The sequence below is a fragment of the Anopheles maculipalpis genome, chromosome 2RL (genome assembly GCF_943734695.1).
Source record: "Anopheles maculipalpis chromosome 2RL, idAnoMacuDA_375_x, whole genome shotgun sequence".
NCBI classification, from domain to species: Eukaryota; Metazoa; Arthropoda; class Insecta; order Diptera; family Culicidae; genus Anopheles; species Anopheles maculipalpis.
In genome coordinates, this window is record NC_064871.1 from 97538860 (window position 1) to 97555316 (window position 16457).

Consider the following 16457-nt stretch of genomic DNA (forward strand, 5'->3'; position numbering starts at 1 on the left):
GATCACCCAAAAAGTGCAAAGTTAAACGTAGAGTGGAGAGCGAGAAAAAAATACAGAAAAAAGGAGAAAAAACTGCCCAAAAAAAAGAAAACAAGCAAGAAAATACAAAAAATCATACAAAACAAAACAAGAGAAAAAAAAACCAAATGAAAATGAAAAAAAGAAATTGAGAACGAATAGAAAAACCTACAGAAAAACCGAATGGCTGACTGACACCAAGCGAAAGAAAAAGGAATGTGAGCATGCAACATAAAAAAGGACAAATAAGCGAGCAACATACACACCAACGCGAAACGCGCTCTTAACTTGCCTGGGTGGCTCGCGAACTCGCGATTGGGTACGTTACCTCGTTGCCTTCTGGAAACTTCCTATGTGTGTGTCAGAGTTAGGATTCGCTTGGTTAAAAAAAAGCATACACACCCAGGGAAATAATGAAAGATAGCCCAGTACGGTGGGTAGTTTTTCCCTAGTTGGTACGCCGAAAATTACGCGCCATACAACCTGCCAACCTGCCCCCGTTGGTGGTGGTTTTTTATCTTCTGTTTTCCCATTTTCTCGCGGATCTCAGTTTAGTCGATTTCCCTACGCCCTCGGAACGATGAATAGGCCGTTCCAAATTGACGCACAAACTGGGAAAGCCTCGTACGGCATTAGGCACGTTCCCGATGCGTGTGTGTGGCCGTGTGTGTATGAGGGAGTGTTGGGAGAAAATGCTTTTTTATTGCAATTTTCTTACTCTTTCACTATCGGTGATGACCCGTTTGCAGTGGAGATGCATTTTCTGGTGGCTGCTGCGTGTGCGTTCCATGTACGTCGTGTGAGTGTGTTTTTCTAGCAGCATAAGAGAGCAAGCAATAATCACTAACATACACATCTGGACCAACCCACTGTTTTCCCCCGTCTGTGTCACCTTACCGTTGCCTTAGAGAGGCAATCATTTTTTTTAGGAGGATTTTTAGGCAGTCCTACCAACACGCTCTCTCTCTCCTTCACTCGCTTTCGAGTGGGCGATTTTTCCAAGTGGCCGTTTGCATTTGAACCCTTCACCATTCCCACCCACATTCTCCCCTGCAGTCCTTCCACATAAACAATAACGGAAAGCAATTCGGTGGCTTTTTCGCTTTTTCACCTCCAACTTGGACCGGTAGAGTGGACCGAAGATGGGAAGAAAATAAAAATTAGAATCTGCAAGCGCGTTTGGCAACTGATCCTCTGTCCCCGTTCGCCCTGCGAAAGCACATTTATATTTAAATAAATTTTTATATCGAAGGTATCCACGCTCGTCGTAGTCCACAGTCGCCGTAGAGAAGGACCCAGCGACCGACCACCATATCGAGGGTTTTGCTTCGATTCGGAGTGAAGTTTTCGATCCCGATCCTTTTCTTTTTTTGCGTGTGTATTTTGCTCGCCATCTGAATATTGGAATGTGTTTTTCACCAACAGACCAGAGGGTACCGCTAGTGGACGAACGTTTTTTTTTTAAGTACCCAATGAGAAATGGCAGGTACGGGGGACAAAAAAGGAAGAAAATTAACGAACAAATGGTCATTTTCGTGACCAGTCTCCTTTCGCTCTCGGAATGTTTCGGGGTGGTGTACACTTTTTCGCCACTTGGATTTTTTTTTGTATTAGGACGCTTTCCAACATCGAAGTTGAGGCCAACGCTGGTTTTGCTGGAAGCTGACCAAACCCATCCCCCCACAAATTTGTAAGTATGATCGGTGGCAGCAGCAGTAGCTTAATGCTTTTTTATTTGACGTTTTTCACCTCTTCCTACTTCAGCTATACTCCCAAAAGGATTCGAATGTTGTGTCCAGACTTTTGGAGGATTGTATTGAAATTTGAACTGCCTCCTCACCCACTGTCGGAGTGTGGGGAATAAATACAGTTTGATTTAGCGTTCCCCCCAAAAAAAAAAATCAAATAGGGAACCGTTGCTTGATGCGCGAATTTGTGTGCAGCATTAGAGTGAGTTCTTTTCTCCATTCCGGCGAAATTTTCATTTCCTGGCTTGATCTCTTTCCAGAGGATGTAATTTTCACGCTGACCATCACAACACAAAAGGGGTGGTTGGGTGGGCCACGCGAATTGTACGCGAATGTCATTTTTGCGTAAGGAAAGGGTGATGATCATCGGCCCAACCACCCCTTTGTAAGCCTTCGAAAGTGGATGCCTTTTTCGTCGTTACAGCGTATATGTATGTGATGCTGAGGATGCATCACGCGCGAGAGAGAAGCGATTTTCGGTCCACGGCCATGGCGCGCATGTATTTAGATTAATCTTCCATGGTGGACGGACCTCCCCTTGGATGGTGGATGAGGAGCGACAAATAAAAAAATCGTTCACATTTTCGCGGTAGTTTTTCTTTTTCTCCAGTGGTTCGCCAGTGGACCAACGGGTCCAGCGAACCAACAAAAGAGAAAGAGAGAGAGAGAAAAGTAAAACCGTATCAAAGTAAGTGCTGTTGCAGCAACGTTTGAGATACGTTATTCATTTTGCTTTTTGGTGCTTTTTTATTATTTCCGCCTCGGCTCGATTCGCTTTGCCCCAAAACACTCCAAAACCCCTATTTTCTATCGCGATTGCTGCTTAGGGTGATGTTTCGGTGGTCCACCCAAAGTCCCGGACCGTAAATGGCTTTTTCGCGAAAGTGTACGGAAGTGCCATCGATGAGGTTTTGTTTTGCCGGCTTTTTTTTTTTTTGTTGTTTTTTGTTCGATGTGGCCCTCGGGAAAATGATGCTGATGCGGAGGCGGAGGGGTGAACGGGCGACAACGACGACGAGGAAATAGATGATGCCGGAATGGAGTTTTGCACACGTTTTGGATTTAATTTTAATTACTACGCCATCGCGCGGATTGTATTCGCTTGTTCGGCCAGGGCAGGGTGGGTCCATTGTTGCCGAATGTCCTCGTAGGATTTCCCGCACCAACCACCCACCAAAATGAATCTTTGTTCAATAGACAGTTGAAAAATTCACTGCAGAAACACCCCTCTACCCTCCTTGCATGGCAATAACAAAAAAAAAAAAAAATGGCAAAGAAAAACGAAAAAACAAACCCAATTTTTTTCCCCGTTGGTGCTCAGTTGATCTCCTATCCAGGATTCAGAGGAAAAGTTAGGATCTCTTGCACCAGAATGGGAAGCAACACCGTCCTTCCCTTAGATTCCTCCCCATAGATCCACCACACCTGACGACACACATGTGTGTGCTGGAGCTGGATAGATAATAGAATGAGTTTTTCGAACAAAACCGGAAGCGTCATTGTGCAGCATTTATGAGCATTTAGATTAGGATCGATATTTTTATTTTTTTTGCTCTCTGCACTGTTCGCACTTTCCTCGTGACCGGTCGGTGATGATGGTGGCGACAGCAAGATGGAACAAATATGGAAAAAGACTGTTTGGGCTAATAAAAAAAAAAAGCTGGAGACCTCGTTGGCTGGTTCTATTAATCAGTGAGGCTGCAGTGAGGATCTCTTGGTGAGTTTGGGACGAGGGACGAGGGAAGTAGAACAAAATAAATGTAAAAGCCATTCGGCGAATCCATTGTGCATTATTATTTGCGCAAAGTGGAGCATAACGGATGAAAGATTTATATGGACGGCAAACATTTCCCAGACCTCGAGGCCTCGAGAGTCCCTTTTTTTTCCCAGTTGCCCAGTGCACGGCTAGGACGAGCTAGAAACGCTCGATTTGCAGGATTTGGTTGTGCTTCTTTTGGGTAGCTTTTTTATCTGTCCAGCATTTGCATCTGTTAAATGTATTTGTGCAAATCAATGATTTACGTACGGGAAAAATGAATTCCCGGTGATATTGCGCTGGATCATACACGTATGGAACGTTTTTAGGAATAGTTTCCAAAAGAGTCGCCAGCGTGCATTGGGCCGAAAGAATGCCCGTCCAAGTGACCATTAAAAGGTAGTAAATTAATTCGATTTTCATGACGAATGGATTGTCTCTAATGGTGGCGGATAAACCCGCTGAATGTTAAGCAAATATGGGAAAGCTTTCAGGTCCATTCGACGATGTTTGCTTGCCGAGAGAATATTTGCACATTGAATGGACTTTTCTATAGGAATTCAATATTTTAGTCCAACTTTCCGTAGCGAAAGATATTAAAAAATTGCTCAGTTTCCTGGGAGTAAGTAATTTGCTCGATGCACATGCACTCTTGCAGCATAATTCTCGACAAGTCACTTCGCATTCTCACATATATTATCAACATCTACAATCCAAACCGTATGCTTCGCAATAAGCTAATGCACATCGCATCTGGTCGGTCAGTGCACAATGTTTTGGTTTCGTCAGTAAATGGTCGCTTTTATTTGCTACGATTTGTGAGAAAAACCACAAACCCGAACGAGTCATTCGCTGGATTCACTATTCCACGCCCTGCACGCTATAAAAGTCCACGAGCTAGGGCAATTCGCCACAGCAGAAGAGAAGCACACGGGAGACGGGGCAATTCCAGAAGACTTTGCCGCGAAAGTTAAGTAAGCAATTCATTAGTGACCACCTACTTCTGTGTACGGGTCAACTGCTTCCGTAGCCCGAATCTAGCCGTGCTTGGTGTGGCACGGTGTTAGAGCGGGAAGGCGAGAGAGAAAGAGCGAGAGAGCGAGCCCACAAGTGAAATGAAAATGCGCCACACCGTGCATCGCGCAATGCGAAAAACACGTGGACGGCAGTAAAAAGTTGGGGAAAAAATTCGAACCCGAAGTCGACGGAAAAGCGACTTGGTGCCGTGCCGTACTCCGTCGGGTTGGGGTGGTAAAATAAATATGAACCATGCTTCGAAGAGATGACAAATCATATCGCCAGCCCACAACACCATCAGCAGTCACACTTCGGGAGCATCATCATCATCATCATCCTTGGCAGTCAGCAGCAGCAGCAGCGCAACAGCGTGGTTATCGTTTTTTCTCTGTTGTTGTTTTGTTTCTGCTTTCTGCTCCACCAGCAAACATACCGGGCAGGCCCCGTACTATCTCAACAGAGCGCGAAAATAGCGGGGGAAGAACATCACACATACAACGCGCATGTATGCATGCATTTTCAAACCCTTTTTCACCGCGATGCTGCTGATTCTCATGCTGCTTTTTTCCTTCTCTAACCTACACACAAACACACACGTGTACGGACAGATGGGGAGCTTATGTCATGTGTGTGTGTGTGTGTGTGGGGTTTTTTTTAATGCTTCCGTTCCTTCTCGTTCGTGTGTTTTGGTTGCGTTGTTTTTACAATTTCTCCTCCACTTTTTCTGGGCAGCATTTATGTACGCGACCCGAAACATGTGCTCGCGAGAACTTTTTCTTTTCTCAATGAGTTTGTGTATGTGTGTGTGTGTGTGAGAGAGAGAGAGAGAGAGAGAAGAGCTAGCAAGTGCGAGTGAGGGAGTAAATAAAGCATCACCGTACTGGATGCTGCTGTGATGCCGCATACACTCGTACATAGCGCGAAGGGATGGCGTGGCGTGGCGAAAACTCGGGAAAAGCGAACCACGCCGCGAAGATGAAAACGGAATCTGACGAATCAAGCCCCACCGGGGGTGTGGGAGCGAAATGTGCGAAAATTGTGCGGGATGCTTCGGAACAAGGGGTGCGGCGGTTGCAAACTGGGAGGCTGATAAAAAAGATTTCAATGCGCGGGATGTGACGAAACGGTGTTTTAGAGTTGGATTAAATTTTGGCATTTTTTCTGTGAAATTGGTTTTGGAGTTCAGATGGAAAACAATTCAAGTTTGTTGGAAATGTATAATAATTTCGTTTTTGATAAGGAAGGTTTGGTTTTTATTATTGAAAAATTACAAACGGACTTATACATGGAATATTTGGGAAATTGTAAAAATATTTTGTAGACAAGAATGTAAAAAATCATGAAAACACACAGAGCTGTACACGAAAACAACGCAATACAAATGTTAAGAATAATAAAAATTTGTTATTAACTATAGTTTATAAATAACACGAAAAAATATATAAATTATAGGAAAATATCTGACAATGCGGTGAAGCGCCATCATACTCAATAATAAATAAAATAATAAAAATAAATAGGAAAATATATAAGGAAACTCAATTGAATAACAAATACCGATTCCTAATAAATATGACAATCTTAATATGAAAATGTCGTGGTCCAATTGCATTAACTGCAAGCAATAGAAGGATAAAAGATAGATTGTGAAATAGTTTTGGACTTGTGATAAGGCGAATATGACACAACTCTAGAATTATTCGATTCGACTCGATAAATTACGTTCGAGAGATTTCCAAGTATCAAACTATTCTCACAACATTTTATTATACAAAAAAAAAAAATACCATGAAAATCGTTTCAAAAACCTCGAAAATGTGGTAGTACAAAGAAAATGTATTATTATTCTTTCTAGCATCTCCATTCGTTGGTTTCTAATCATAAAAATCTTACAGTGTTATGCAAAGAGCAAGATCACACTCTGAGTTTGTTTTGAATCAAACTCAACCAAACTTTCCATCGGAATGAGGTGGTAAACTCCTTCATCCATCTCCACTAATCTCCCAATCTCATGTTTAGATGTTTCAATGCCCATTCATCGAACCGTAGATGCGATAAAGTTTCTCAAACGCATCCAAAGAACCACGACCCACCCGACGTCGACGGCAACAACGGCAACAACGACAAAGTGCTGCTTTCTTCCTTGGCGAGAGCCGAAAGTGTATAGTTTTAGAAGGTTGATATTCGTACTGATTAGTATTGATTTTATATGAGCTTCTTTATTTATATGCACACCAGGTACCGGCCATCTTCCTCCTACTACGTCCGGATTGAGATCCTTCGCTAAGCCGAGCCGAAGCTTTACGGACGACCGGTCCTGGCATGGTGGTACTTATATATTATAATTTCAAATAACGTCCAAAGAGTGTTCCAATGAGCTCTTTCTACTGTTGCCTCGCCCGGAGACCGGAGACTGAAACCGAACGAAATTGGAATATTGAGGAAAAAGGTTAAGTTAATGCATATGCACTCGTTCGCTCGCTCACACGCTCGCTGTTGGCAAACCCGGGCTCGAAAATGCAGAAATATTTGCTCTCTAATTGTACACGAGCCCGAGCTGTCCGTGCGGTGGGACGGGACGATTTGGAGTTGGCCGTGCGGTAAGCCACTCCTTACACCTTGCTTTCGTTCGGTGCATATAGAACTGCAAGAAGGAGCAAGGAGTACTCCTTGCTCACCCGTACCGGAAGCACCGGCTCTGCTATAGCTGTAGTTGTTGTTTATGCATTATTATGTATGACCCCGTACGAAAAGGAAGAGTGGGATGGCATTTCGGGGATGGATTTTCTAATTCTTACACTTTCAAACACACCTCACCCCCACATACCACCCCCAAATACGTTCCATTGCAAATTATGTACATTTATAATTGCACCCATATCTGCAATACAATGCTAATATCAATTTGATTGCATCTGTGTGCAACTTTGTGCTTTGTGCACAGGACTTTGAGCGTGCGAGAGTGTGCGTGTATGTTCAACACCTCTCCCACAGGTCGGGGTGAGCAATTCGTCTTTCGGCAAAGCCCCCAGACCTTTTTTTTTTGTTGCCTTGCCAGACCGAATGGCGCAATACTTAATTACGGGTGCCGCCTAAGAAGTGAGTGCATTTCATAATCAGAATAATAATAATGCAATCGATGGGCTGGTTTCGTACATAGAAATGGGGAGAGGTTGAGAGACCCTTTTTTTTTGTTCTCTGCATTTGGTTATTATTTATTTGCCGATGCATTTTCCAATTTTCATTCTACCGACAGGCCAGCTGCTGCCGGCGGGCGTAAGGATTGGCCGTTGCATAAAATATATCGGGCCGCTGGTTTTACATGCATTTCGAGTTGGTAAGAATGCACCACCGCACGATGCACAGCACAAGCATTAGACGATGCTTGATTTTGTGATTTTGTAAACAAAGCATACACAAAGAGAGAATGTAAATAAAGAAGATTGGGATAATTTAAGAGAATAAAATGGATAATAACAAAGTAAAAAATGAAGTAAAATAATATTAATTTAAAATAAACATAAATGTGTTCGAAAAGCGTAGTTGAAACGTTTTAGCAAAGCACTGCAAAACAATCATTTTGTTATCTTCTACCGTTAATTAAGAAACATGTCTCCGGCATTGCATCACCGGACACAAAGTATTGGAGCCTGAGGTGGGGCTCGGGAGAAGCTCGAGGTTCTTATTTAAAATAGTTTCATTATCTACCGTCGGCCACTGCCGGTTGAAGCTGCACAGAGCAGTACGTGCTACATCGGTGCATCGAGTGCATCAAAAATCGCAATAATGAATCTAGCATTCGAAATCAGGCTGGGACCTCTTACTGTGCTCTGTCGCTCGATTGACCTCCTGCTCTCCCATATCCCTCCTTACCAAACTCAAGTGTGTCTGGGTGTGAGTGTGTGTGTATTTCCAAACTCCCACCCGAAACTCATTCGGAGTTCCTGCACGAAGACGCAAAATGCATCTCTTCCAGCGCCGAGAGCTCCGGGAAAGGAGCTTTATGCTAATTTCACAACACATCCTGTAGTATGCCCCCTGTCGCCTCCCTTCACACCCGCACCCGAGGAAAGGAAGGGGAGGAGGGGGATGAGAGGGAGGATATCCCCCCAAACAACTATCGCATAAAGAGTTGGCCACTCACAAGCTCCACTGCACTGCAGCACATCATCCTTACCCATCCTTCCCAATCGATATATGGTCATGGATGTGGCAAAAGATATATTTCGCATGAAAAACGAGCAGTTCGATCTTTCCACAAGCTTGAACACACACACACACACAACTTTATGCATCTGGCACGCTCTCCAACGAAGCATCCGAGCGCCGCGACGTCAGCTGAAAGGACACGGAGACGGCAAGTGCAAGTTGTTGTGGCGATGTGCGTATTGTGCGATTGTAGTTTATCCCGGCACACATACAGTACGTGTACGTGCCGTCCCCAAGTACGACATGGTGTGCTGCCGTCCGTTGAAGGCGTACGGCAAACCAAACGGTCCAAGAGAGTCTCGTACGAGTCCTGTCTTGCTGTGGGCCGTGTGTACGATGGCGACCGCGTGCACGGGTGCAAGCAAGGGAGAGCAGTACGGTCGGGTGGGTCGGAAAAAGCCTGTGGTAGGGCGAGTTTTCCATCGTCGTAGATATAATATTGAACAAGTTTAATAAGCTTGTTTTCTAAACATAATTAATGCATTATAATTTATATCGTATTTTGCAACATGCACACATGGGCGAAAGAGGGTTGGCAGGCACGCAAAGGGTTCCGACCACATATACATACACACCATAGGCGGGTGAGACTGAGGAGAAGCCGAGTGCCGGAAGAAAATTGAAAACTCACCAAAAATGTTGAGCCACCAGCTATCAAGAGGTCGTTCAAGTGAGGAAGTGTTTGTCCCTGGTGTGTGCTATGGAATGGGGAGCATGGGGAAAACAGACAGAGAAGCGGGGAGAAGGAGAAGCTCTGGTTGAGACCGGGAAGGGGTTGGATAGTGTTTGCCGATAGTTCCCACATAGGAGGGCCGGGAACCGGGCGACAGCGGGAAAGGGTTAAAAGTGAAAAGCAAGAAAAGCATACAGCGAAGACCAAGTGACCGGAACTCGGGGAGACAGTACTAGGTCCGGTCCGTACGTGTGAATGAGAAAGAAGAGATTTTCTGCACCCCCTTGGTCAGCCCCTCGTTTCCCTACTGCTGCGCCAGGATTTGGTGTGGTATTATCATGGCGACTGTATTTCTTGCGCGCCCAATGAATCGAACAGGTCGTACTTGGAGGTTCGGGTTGGAGAACCAGCGGCCGTGGGAGGATTTTGTGCATCGAGCAAAAACGGGGGAGGAAATGGAAAATCCCTGATGGAAAACTATGACGAGCATCGACGACGACAAAACTTGTGGACTTCTGGGCAGGCACTGACCGGTGCGTCGTCGTCGTCGACGTCGGCAGGCGAATGGAAAATAAGTATTTATTCGCCAGGTTGTCGGTCTATAATTGATAGGGTACGAAAAATACATGCGTACGAAGATACATTTCTATGGCTTGTCTGACCGTGCAAGGTTCATTTGCATTTACTAGCCGTTGGAGTTGGCTTGCATTAAAATGAAATTAATCATATGTTTGCTTCTCACAAATGCAAAGCCTTGATGAATTATGACGGCTGAGTGGCAAAGGCTGGTAATATGGTTTTACAAAGTAATATTATTTCCAGTTTAAAGAAATCCTTAATGTGAGTATCTTATCTACCAATTTTAAAAAAATAAATGACTAGTAACTTATTTATACTATGATCATGATAAATATTGTTTAAAATTGTCTCTATTGGCTATAATTATTGTTTAAAAAAATGTTGTGCCAAATTATACTATTTACAGAATATTAAATAATCCTGTATTCGTACGAAAGTAAAACACAAAACCCGCTAATACACTAATGTAAAATAATTTGTCAATCACTGTAACACATTACAGCCCGTCTCGATTGCATCGGCTCAGTGCTCCATAATCCCGGAACCCCATCAATCCATCTTCCGCCGTCCCCTCTGCCCTTCCTCTCCCCCCCACTCCCCCCCCTCCCCCCCTCTCTCTCTCTCTCGCTCTGTATTTCTTCCAGCACGGGAAGCCATCACATTGTAGCATATTAAAATGCCTACCGGATGTAAGGATGGAAGGTCAGCACACGGAAGGAATTGTTTAAACCATGCAACGTGCCCACCATCTAACGTCTGTGTGTGTGTGTGTGTATCTGGAGTGGAATTTGAAGAAGTGCATGTACTACTTTTGCAGTTGTTCGCAATTCGCAAATGCTTCAGAAGTGCACGCAGCAGAGTGTCCTCGACAGCACCAGATCTCTCGCTTGGCCAAGGAAGCCTCACTCACACAGTCAGGCCACATTAGATGCTGCGTGAATACACCTACCTATATACCGTTGACTTCCTCCCGGTGGCTGATCTATAAAATAATTTTGTGTTTAATTTTAAAATCGTAAGTAGTAATGTCCATCCCTGGAACCGAGAGCTGCACCACGACCGAGGTCCCATTGTGGAGGGTTTCCTCGGACGGCAAATGAAATTATAGAGTGTTCGCTTCCAAGACCTACTCCACCGTATGGGAGTGTTGGATGGTGGTCTGTAGGTAGTCGGTACAGGGAAAGGGAATCATTGGTAACAAACTCCTCCACAAGGCATCCGACCGGGCGTTAGGAAGAGCATTGCACGAGGGACGACACGTTGTCGGCTGTTTTTAAATGCAACACCCTTGCTGCTGCTTCTGTTGCAACCCTCATTTACCCCTTTCAAGGAGGAGGGGTGATGAGAGGGGGGGGGAGGCGTGCGATGGTGTGGAATGCATGAAAATACATAACACTCCAGAACGGACACTCACACAAGAAGAAGAGCCTGGCGCTTGTTCGAGACGGACATGTTCGAACGACTCCTGTCAGCCGGGAAGGTCGGAAGGAGGCCGTGGAAGGTGCGACGCGTGTTGTTGGTGGAAAGTAGTGGGCCAATGCTCGGATCGAATCGAAAGGATACGGCTGGCCACCGATGAAGCCCTGAGCACACGTACGCCGGCACACGTACACAAGAAATCGCTCATATGTGGCTGTGTATGTATGTGTGTGGAGGTGAGCTTGCAGGCGGCTTCTCCATCGTCGTCGTCGTCGGCATCGGTTGGAAGGACTTGCCTTTGGAGGACTCCGGCTCCGACTGCTACACATAAAATGTACGACCAGGCACACACACACACATACAAGCATGGCCACACAGCTACACACGAAGGTAGCATTAATATTTCGAAATGAAGCTCATTTGCATTTAAATAAGGTGGCGAGGGTTCGTTCGAATGCGGACTTCTCGATCGGGTGCGGTCGGCAGAAGTCCTTGGGTCGGGAACTGGGCGGAACACGCTCGGACGTAGGGGAACGGGTGGGGAAGATGGGAATGCAGAGAGGTAGACTAATTACTGTAACAGTATGAAATTTAGGGTAAAGATGGTAAAAGATGTGTTGCTGCTGCTGGTCGAACCTGTTGGTGGGGTGGGTGACTCTTGGTGAAGAAGCGGGGTTTCGCATAACAACATAAACCATGCATCGATTCCGGAAACCTACCAGTACACCTCCACCCGATCCTTAACCACTTCTCCCTTTCTGGTCATCCTAGACTAATGTCTAATCGATTGGGAAAAGTTGGACAGCCAGCGGGCGAGTATGGCAACCCACAAAGCAATGTGAGAGGAACTGAGGCCTTCTATACTCTCCCCCACGTCGCTGCTCGACACTTGGTTACTTCTTCCCGAATCCTAGATGATTGTCGAATGATGTGTGTGTGTGTGTGCGAAAGGACAAATTCTTCTTGAAGCCTTTTTATGGGTGTATGTGAGAAATTATTGACCGGCGCCTTCCATTACTGAGCACGCCGTTCGCCGAGGATGCACATTTGCATCCCATTTTCGGGCAGGCCGTTCGGGTCTCGATGAGTGCACCGCACTAATTAAAAACTTGTACCTTTTCGGTTGGCTACCTTTCTGCCTGATGAGATGTGCAAGAAGGACCACCCAACTACGCCGCTTTCCCCCACGTAGCAAAGTGTGAGGGTTCTGTGTGTGTGTGTGTGTGTGTGAGAGTTTTTTTTTCGAAGGTGGCATTCGAAAGAAACCTCAAAAATTCCTGGGACATCCGCAATCGTTCGTCTCACGTTTGCAAAAGGAATACATTAACCGTTTGGACGTTCCTCTGTAAGTTCAATCTTCCATCAAGCACTCGTCAATAGTTCATCTCCGAAAAGGGCGATGGGTGGAAAGCACACAAACCACCAGCAACTCCCCGGAGCTCCCGGCAACCCTCACACAATCGAAGCAAGATCAGCTAAAGCGCACCCGACTCGAGCAGCTATTTATTTCGATTTATTTCACTCTGTTTTGACCTCTTCCATCTCTTGCTTGGCGTTGGAGTTTTCTCTTGTTATGTGTGGAAATTTAAACATTCAAATGAGAACCAAATCGTCGTACACAGTGGCAGTTCGAGTCAAATCGCTTGGACGGGATCGTAACAAAAAGGCAAAAGGGAAACACGATGCTCTCAGGCTGACTTCTTCATGAGACAACACAACCGGCCCAAGACCCGGACCGAGAATACAAGAGGGCAAAAAATCAAACAAACTTTTATTCCAATTCCCTTTACCCCGCTTGTGAACCGCTTCCCCGCCCCCGTCTATCCTCTCATCCGGTCCGTTCTCCATGCTCATTCTTCATTATGTTTGAGGAAGAATAATCAATTTTATTGAATTTTAAATGAACTAATTAAAATTTTAAAAGTTGCTGCTCGCTCCAGCCCGAATGTGTTTAGTGTGCATGTCTTTATTTTCCCCCGTTCCGTGCCGCCTGTTCTGCTTGTTCCGTTCCCTTCCCGCTTCGTATCGCCTCCGTCTATCGGACGGGAGTCCGCGCTAACTTCTGGTTTTCGGGCAGACACAGACAGGCGGACGCGGAAAACTATGTCTACCGTTTGTGTTGAGCTCCAACCCCAAAAAACCGGGGGCGCAGATCCGGGGCTTATCTTTTCGCCTTATGATGCTGCTTTTCCCCGTTTGCGACTGTAAATCGTTTCCACCGAGTCGGACTCGCATCGTCTTTGACTCTTTCCCTCCCTCTCCTTCTTGACTTCACTCATTCTGCATTCAGGAATCAATTTAAATTAAATCAACCATTGACAAAACAGTCACAACACAGCAGTAGTAGCAGCAGCAGCAGCAGCAGCAGTGCCAGAACATCATGACTTCACGATAATTCTTCATCTGTAAGCGTATGCGGCAATAAATTACCCTTCGCTTCCTTAGCAATCTCAACTTCTGCTGGATCCCGGGGCACGGTCCAGGTGAAGGGACGAACCGTCCGGAGTTAAGTTTTCGGAAGCTGGAAGTTGTTCCATCATTTGGAACGTTCTTCGATCGAATCTGCTCACGTGTATGTACATCTTTGGCTCAAGCCCTTCCCACTAACACTTTCCACTTCCCTCAGCTTCCCGCCCTTTCCACTGGACCGAACCGGGTTGAAGAAACTTTAAGAAGTGGACCATACGAAGTAAACGGTGTTGATATGTACATACACAAATTCAAGACATCTGATTTCCTTCCTGCACTGACCAGCCACCGGACAGGATGCATGATCCGGGAACTATATTGGTTTTGTAGGGGTATGGGTATCCCGGATCTACCCATTGTTCTGCTTCCTCCTGGAGCAATCTTTCCTATCCCCCATTTGCAGTACATAGGAACTACAGCTAAAGTTTCAACGCCTGCATTAGAAAACTCCCACCCTCTAGGCAACTTTGAACCTCATCTCTACACTATCCGGCACTACTCGAGTAAGCTGGCCAGGCCAGTAAATGCAAGGCGCCAAGGCGATAGAGCTATAAATTGAGACGAAAATCAAATTATACAAAATCGTAAGAAAAGGAAATTTTAGGGGGATTAGTATTTCTCATTAATGCAAAACTATGGCTTAATTGGAAGCCATACACAATATTTCCTCGGCCGGTGTGTCAAGCGCACACATACACACGTGTCGGGCGCTGTATGTGTGCTGCCGCTTGGAACACTCTTCCTTACCCGGGTGACCGCTCGGCTCTATGTATTATCGTTATCATTATTTTCATTATTTCCTATGTAGTACAACGTCCAGCGTTTAAGATAGTTCCCATCACCTTCCGCATCATCATCGTAGTCATCGTAGTCATCGTCGTCTTCAGTGGGAGAAGCGTCCATTCTGCAGTCCGGTTCGATTCCTTCTTCCACCTGACAAGCATCTTGCCCACCCATCGAATTGAAGATTCCCAACAAGGACGACGGCGACGACGACGATGACTGCTTCCTGCAGTCCCCGACCAATGTCGAGTTGGTTTCGGGCGAGATCATCTTTACCCTTTCCGAGCCCCGAATGTCCCGAGCTCTTCAGTGAGGGTTTGGTCTCACCACCTCCAAGCGAATCCCAAAGTTTCCATTCCAACCAACATTCCTTGCCGATTGTGCCCGAAATATCTGGCTCTACGTTTTTGGAGCGGTGGTCAGAGTTGCCAGCCCGTTCCAGAATTGCTTCCCATCCGGACGAAGGACATTGTCCAGCTAAACATGCTCTTTCTCTCTCTCTCTTTTCTCTATTTTTCCTGCTTCGCCTTGGATGTGTCCTTCCCATTCGAAGGAACCGCCACTTTTCCAGCACAGCGCCACCTTTCGCTCGAATGCGCCCGTCGTCTTCGTGTGTCAGACCGTCCGGTGGCACCGAAAGGCAGAGGGAAAACATTATCTAATTTCCAGATTTGCTTTCGCTCTACAATAATAATATGTAAATCTGTTTATGGGCGCACGAAAGGCATCCTCCAGAATCTTCCTACCCTCTCCCCCCCCCCGCCTCCTCCACTCCTGCCAGCCCAAAAAACGAGCACAAGGGGTGCGAAGAAGAGAAACGACCTGAAAACGGCAAGGGCCAGCCAGGTTCGCTTGTGAAAGCTTTGCGGTTTTCTCGAGAAGAAGGTTCGTATCATCATTGGAGACGAAGGTTCATTCAGGGTTCATGGTTAAAGGTGGAGTGAGGGTAGCGGTAATGGGGAAGAACCCGGTGGTAAAGATTCTATGATAACACCCGTCCCAAAGAAGGCGAGAAGGAGCTCCAAGTCGCAAAATGGGAGAGTATGAGAAACACAGTCAGACAGCGCCGAGATGCCCGGCCGGATGAAACGCTTGGCCGGAACGTTCCAGGCTTGGGACGAAGAACAGGAAATGCTCCATGTACTTCCATCTTGGTACCGTTGTGGCCAAGATGGGTGGCATTGGGTGCTATGTTGGGGGCCTGCTAGAGGGTTGTTGGATCCTGGATGGATCCCGAGAAGTGGTTGCAAATGCTTAAAACCCCGAGACAACGTAATTGTATCACTGATTAGTAATTTAAGGAGGAAGCACACCGAATCGTAGAGGCACACACAAACACGTTCACACACAAACACCTCACCGTTAGCACCGTTTGACAGTTTTATTCGTTCGGTTGCCCTTTTTCACCTGGCTGGGAGGCAAGATTTATGTATCTTCCTCGCTAGAAATACTCTTTTAAAATCTCATTTTCCAAGCTACCAAATTTTGTTTGTTAAAGATGGTAACTTCAGAAGAGGCAGTTTTTGAAAAGATGACTCAGAAATAAGTTATTTTACAGTAATAAAATGGAAAACTCCAAAACACTGTCTAGAATTTGATTGTGAGAACTAAATGGCCCATAATTAAATCCGAACAAAGCTCTTTGGCGAACTAGAAGTAAAAGAGCAACGTATAAATATAGTTAATAACTCGCTAATCACATGTTTCCGAAACACGCACCAAAGATCAATCAAACCTTAGAACCGTTTCATTTCCAACCCAAGAAACCTCCAACACAAGAAACAAA

At 45.6% G+C, this 16457-nt stretch overlaps 2 protein-coding genes across 2 annotated transcripts in view; both read right to left on the reverse strand.

Moving 5' to 3' along the window:
* The window catches only part of LOC126568609 (mobility group protein 1A), a 99874-nt gene extending 91589 nt beyond the window's left edge, over positions 1 to 8285 (reverse strand). The window contains exon 1 of the mRNA XM_050225114.1: positions 8273 to 8285. The gene's annotated coding sequence lies outside the window, so the exon portion shown is untranslated. The remainder of the gene's footprint in view (positions 1 to 8272) is intronic.
* The window catches only part of LOC126567893 (POU domain, class 6, transcription factor 2-like), a 43112-nt gene that overhangs the window by 13408 nt on the left and 13247 nt on the right, over positions 1 to 16457 (reverse strand). The gene's annotated exons all lie outside the window — the stretch shown is intronic.